The sequence below is a fragment of the Dermacentor albipictus genome, unplaced genomic scaffold (assembly GCF_038994185.2).
Source record: "Dermacentor albipictus isolate Rhodes 1998 colony unplaced genomic scaffold, USDA_Dalb.pri_finalv2 scaffold_12, whole genome shotgun sequence".
In the NCBI taxonomy this organism is placed as follows: domain Eukaryota; kingdom Metazoa; phylum Arthropoda; class Arachnida; order Ixodida; family Ixodidae; genus Dermacentor; species Dermacentor albipictus.
Genome location: NW_027225566.1, coordinates 7,564,975 through 7,571,355, shown reverse-complemented (window position 1 = coordinate 7,571,355; position 6,381 = coordinate 7,564,975).

The window sequence follows — 6,381 nt, the reverse complement described above, 5'->3', positions numbered from 1 at the left end:
CCTCCGCGGCCAAGTGACTGCCGTGGTCGTCTGGGGGTCCTTTTAACGGGATCCAGGCGGTGACTGCAAGCTTATGGGTTGTACGTTTATACGGGATCCAGGTGGTGACGACAGGGTAACGTGGTTGTACGCCGATCCGCTTCTGCACTCTCAGTGCTGCTGCACTCAGGACACAGGCGCCAAAGATGCCCGTGACGAAAATTCCAAGGTGATGCTCTGCGATAGCTCCGAGAAGGCCTGAAGAAATAAGCAGTACGTTTCTGAGTGTGCACTGATTGCTGCCGCCGCTGCCAAGTGACTGCCGTGGACGTCTGGGGGTCTTTTTAACTGGATCCAGGCGGTGACAAGAAGGCCATGGGTTTTACGTCGATTGGGGATCCAGGTGGACACGACAGGGTAACGTGGTTGTACGCTGATCCACTTCTGCACTGGCAGTGCTGCTGCACTCAGGACGCAGGCGCCAAAGATGCCCGTGACGAAAATCATAAGGTGATGCTCTGCGATAGCTCCGAGAAGGCCTGCAGAAATAAGCAGTACGTTTCAGAGTGTGCACTGTTTGCTGCCTCCGCTGCCATGTGACTGCCGTCGTCGTCTGGGGGTGCTTTGTATGGGATCCAGGCGGTGAAGACAAGGTCATGGGTTGTACGTTGATTCGCGATCCAGGTGGTGACTACAAGGTAACGTCGTTGTACGCTGATCCGCATCTGCATTGTCAGTGCTGCTGCACTCAGGACACAGGCGCCAAAGATGCCCATGACAAAAATCCCGAGGTGATGCTCTGCGATAGCTCCGAGAAGGCCTGAAGAAATAAGCAGTACGTTTCAGAGCGTGCACTGTTTGCTGCCTCCGCTGCCAAGTGACTGCCGTGGTCGTCTGGGGGTCCTTTTAACGGGATTAGGCGGTGAGGACAAGATCATGGGTTGTACGTTGATTCGGGATCCAGGTGTTGATGACAGGGTAACGTGGTTGTACGATGATCCGCTTCTGCACTCTCAGTGCTGCTGCGCTCACGACGCAGGCGCCAAAGATGACCGTGACGAAAATCCCGAGGTGATGCTCTGCGATAGCTCCGAGAAGGCCTGAAGAAATAATCAGTACGATTCAGATTGTGCACTGTTTGCTGCATCCGCTGCCAAGTGACTGCCGTGGTCGTCTGGGAGTCCTTTTAACGGGATTCAGGCGGTGACGACAAGATCATGGGTTGTACGTTGATTCGGGATCCAGGTGTTGATGACAGGGTAACGTGGTTGTACGATGATCCGCTTCTGCACTCTCAGTGCTGCTGCACTCAGGACACAGGCGCCAAAGATGCCCGTGACGAAAATCCCGAGGTGATGCTCTGCGATAGCTCCGAGAAGGCCTGAAGAAATAAGCAGTACGATTCAGATTGTGCACTGTTTGCTGCCTCCGCTGCCAAGTGACTGCCGTAGTCATCTTGGGGTCCTTTTAACGCGATCCAGGGGGTGACGACAAGGCCATGGGTTGTACGTTGATTCGGGAGCCAGGTGGTGACGACAGGGTAACGTGGTTCTACGCTGATCCGCTTCGGCACTGTCAGTGCTGCTGCACTCAGGACGCAGGCGCCAAAGATGCCCGTGACGAAATCCCCGAGGTGATGCTCTGCGATAGCTCCGAGAAGGCCTGCACAAATAAGCAGTACGTTTTGGAGTGTGCACTGTTTGCTGAATCCGCGGCCAAGTGCCTGCCGTGGTCGTCTGGGGGTCGTTTGAACGGGATCCAGGCGGTGACGACAAGCTCATGGGTTGTACGTTTATACGGCATCCAGGTGGTGACGACAGGGTAACGTGGATGTACGATGATCCGCTTCTGCAGTCTCAGTACTGCTGCACTCAGGACACAGGCGCCAAAGATGCCCGTGACGAAAATTCCGAGGTGATGCTCTGCGATAGCTCCGAGAAGGCCTGAAGAAATAAGCAGTACAATTCAGAGTGTGCAGTGTTTGCTGCCTCCGCTGCCAAGTGACTGCCGTGGTCGTCTGGGGGTGCTTTTAACGGGATCCAGGCGGTGAAGACAAGGTCATGGGTTGTACGTTGATTCGGGATCAAGGTGGTGACGACAAGGTAACGTGGTTGTGCGCTGATCCGCATCTGCACTGTCAGTGCTGCTGCACTCAGGACACAGGCGCCAAAGATGCCCGTGACGAAAATCCCGAGGTGATGCTCTGCGATAGCTCCGAGAAGGCCTGAAGAAATAACCAGTACGTTTCAGAGCGTGCACTGTTTGCTGCCTCCGCTGCCAAGTGACTGCCGTGGTCGTCTGGGGGTCCTTTTAACGGGATTCAGGCGGTGACGACAAGGTCATGGGTTGTACGTTAATTCGGGATCCAGGAGTTGATGACAGGGTAACGTGGTTGTACGCTGATACGCTTCTGCACTGGCAGTGCTGCTGCACTCAGGACGCAGGCGCCAAAGATGCCCGTGACGAAAATCCCGAGGTGATGCTCTGCGATAGCTCCGAGAAGGCCTGCAGAAATAAGCAGTACGTTTCAGAGTGTGCACTGTTTGCTGGCTCCGCTGCCAAGTGACTGCCGTGGTCGTCTGGGGGTCCTTTTAACGGGATCCATGCGGTGACTACAAGCTCATGGGTTGTACGTTTATTCGGGATCCAGGTGGTAACGGCAGCGTAATGTGGTTGTACGCTGATCCGCTTCTGCACTCTCAGTGCTGCTGCACTCAGAACGCAGGCGCCATAGATGTCTGTAACGAAAATCCCGAGGTGATCCTCTGCGATAACTCCGAGAAGGCCTGCACAAATAAGCAGTACGTTTTGGAGTGTGCACTGTTTGCTGCCTCCGCGGCCAAGGGACTGCCGTGGTCGTCTGGGGGTCGTTTTAACGGGATCCAGGCGGTGACTACAAGCTCATGGTTTGTACGTTTATACGGGATCCAGGTGGTGACGACAGGGTAACGTGGTTGTACGATGATCCGCTTCTGCACTCTCAGTGCTGCTGCACTCAGGACACAGGCGCCAAAGATGCCCGTGACGAAAATTCCTAGGTGATGCGCTGCGATAGCTCCGAGAAGGCCTGAAGAAATTAGCAGTCCGTTTCATAGTGTGCAATGTTTGCTGCATCCGCTGCCAAGTGACTGCCGTAGTCGTCAGGGGGTCCTCTTAACGGGATCCAGGCGGTGACGACAAGGTCATGGGTTGTACGTTAATTCGGGATCCAGGAGTTGATGACAGGGTAACGTGGTTGTACGGTGATACGCTTCTGCACTGGCAGTGCTGCTGCACTCAGGACGCAGGCGCCAAAGATGCCCGTGACGAAAATCATAAGGTGATGCTCTGCGATAGCTCCGAGAAGGCCTGCAGAAATAAGCAGTACGTTTCAGAGTGTGCACTGTTTGCTGGCTCCGCTGCCAAGTGACTGCCGTGGTCGTCTGGGGGTCCTTTTAACGGGATCCATGCGGTGACTACAAGCTCATGGGTTGTACGTTTATTCGGGATCCAGGTGGTAACGGCAGTGTAATGTGGTTGTACGCTGATCCGCTTCTGCACTCTCAGTGCTGCTGCACTCAGAATGCAGGCGCCAAATATGCCCATGACGAAACCGCCGAGGTGATGCTCTGTGATAGCTCCCGCAAGGCCTGAAGAAATAAGTAGTACGTTTCAGAGTGTGCACTGTTTGCTGGGTCCGCTGCCAAGTGACTGCAGTCGTCGTCTGGTGGTCCTTTTAACGGGATCCAGGTGGTGACGACAAGTCCTTGGGCTGTACGTTGATTCGGGAGCCAGGTGGTGACGACAGGGTAACGTGGTTTTACGCTGACCGCTTCGGCACTGTCAGTGCTGCTGCCCTCAGGACGCAGGCGCCAAATATGCCCATGACGAAAATCCCGATGTGATGCTCTGCGATAGCTCCGAGAAGGCCTGAAGAAATAAGCAGTACGTTTCAGAGTGTGCACTGTTTGCTGCCTCTACTGCCAAGTGACTGCCGTGGTCGTGTGGGGGTCCTTTTAACGGGATTCAGGTGGTGACGACAAGGTCATGGGTGTTAGGTTGATTCGTGATCAAGGTGGTGACGGCAGGATAACGTGGTTGTACGCTGATGCGCTTCTGCACCGTCAGTGCTTCTGCGCTCAGGACGCAGGCGCCAAAGATGACCGTGACGAAAATCCCGAGGTGATGCTCTGCGATAGCTCCGAGAAGGCCTGAAGAAATAAGCAGTACGATTCAGAGTGTGCACTGTTTGCTGCCTCCGCTGCCAAGTGACTGCCGTAGTCATCTGGGGGTCCTTTTAACGCGATCCAGGGGGTGACGACAAGGCCATGGGTTGTACGTTGATTCGGGAGCCAGGTGGTGACGACAGGGTAACGTGGTTCTACGCTGATCCGCTTCGGCACTGTCAGTGCTGCTGCACTCAGGACGCAGGCGCCAAAGATGCCCCTGACGAAATCCCCGAGGTGATGCTCTGCGATAGCTGCGAGAAGGCCTGCACAAATAAGCAGTACGTTTTGGAGTGTGCACTGTTTGCTGCCTCCGCGGCCAAGTGACTGCCGTGGTCGTCTGGGGGTCGTTTTAACCTGATCCAGGCGGTGAATACAAGCTCATGGGTTGTACGTTTATACGGGATCCAGGTGGTGACGACAGGGTAACGTGGTTGAACGATGATCCGTTTCTGCACTCTCAGTGCTGCTGCACTCAGGACACAGGCGCCAAAGATGCCCGTGACGAAAATTCCGAGGTGATGCTCTGCGATAGCTCCGAGAAGGCCTGAAGAAATAAGCAGTACGTTTCTGAGTGTGCACTCTTTGCTGCCCCCGCTGCAAAGTGACTGCCGTGGACGTCTGGGGGTCTTTTTAACGGGATCCAGGCGGTGAAAACAAGGCCATGGGTTTTACGTCGATTAGGGATCCAGGTGGAGACGACAGGGTAACGTGGTTGAACGCTGATCCACTTCTGCACTCTCAGTGATTCTGCACTCAGGACGCAGGCGTCAAAGATGCCCGTGACGAAAATCCCGAGGTGATGCTCTGAGATAGCTCCGAGAAGGCCTGAAGAAATAAGCAGTACGTTTCAGAGTGGGCACTGTTTGCTGCCTCCACTGCCAAGTGACTGCCGTGGTCGTCTGGGGCCCTTTAAACGGGATTCAGGCGGTGACGACAAGGTCATGGGTTGTACGTTGATTCGGGATCCAGTGGTGACGACAAGGTAACGTAGTTGTACGCTGATCCGCTTCTGCACTGTAAGTGCTGCTGCACTCAAGACGCAGGCGCAAAAGATGCCCGTGACGCAAATACCGATGTGATGCGCTGCGATAGCTCCGAGAAGGCCTGAAGAAATAAGCAGTACGTTTCATAGTGTGCAATGTTTGCTGCATCCGCTGCCAAGTGACTGCCGTAGTCGTCAGGGGGTCCTCTTAACGGGATCCAGGCGGTGCCGACAAGGTCGTGGGTTGTACGTTCATCAGGGATCCAGGTGGTGACGACAGGGTAACGTCGTTGTACGCTGATCCGCTTCTGCACTGTCAGTGCTGCTGCACCCATGACGCAGGCGCCAAAGATACCCGTGACGAAACCCCTGAGGTGATGCTCTGCGATAGCTCCCGCAAGGCCTGAAGAAATAAGCAGTACCTTTCAGAGTGTGCACTGTTTGCTGCCTCCGCCGCCAAGTGACTGCCGTCGTCGTCTGGGGGTGCTTTGTATGGGATTCAGGCGGTGAAGACAAGGTCATGGGTTGTACGTTGATTCGGGATCCAGGTGGTGACTACAAGGTAACGTCGTTGTACGCTGATGCGCTTCTGCACCGTCAGTGCTTCTGCACTCAGGACGCAGGCGCCAAAGATGACCGTGACGAAAATCCCGAGGTGATGCTCTGCGATAGCTCCGAGAAGGCCTGAAGAAATAAGCAGTACGATTCAGAGTGTGCACTGTTTGCTGCCTCCGCTGCCAAGTGACTGCCGTAGTCATCTGGGAGTCCTCTTAACGGGATCCAGGCGGTGACGACAAGGTCATGGGTTGTACGTTGATCCGGGATCCAGATGGTGACGACAGGGTAACGTCGTTGTACGCTGATCCGCTTCTGCACTGTCAGTGTTGCTGCACCCAGGACGCAGGCGCCAAAGATGCCCGTGACGAAAATCCCGAGGTGATGCTCTGCGATAGCTCCGAGAAGGCCTACAGAAATAAGCTGTACGTTTCAGAGTGTGCACTGTTTGCTGGCTCCGCTGCCAAGTGACTGCCGTGGTCGTCTGGGGGTCCTTTTAACGGGATCCAGGCGGTGACTACAAGCTCATGGGTTGTACGTTTATTCGGGATCAAGGTGGTGACGACAGGATAACGTGGTTGTACGCTGATGCGCTTCTGCACCGTCAGTGCTTCTGCGCTCAGGACGCAGGTGCCAAAGATGACCATGACGAAATTC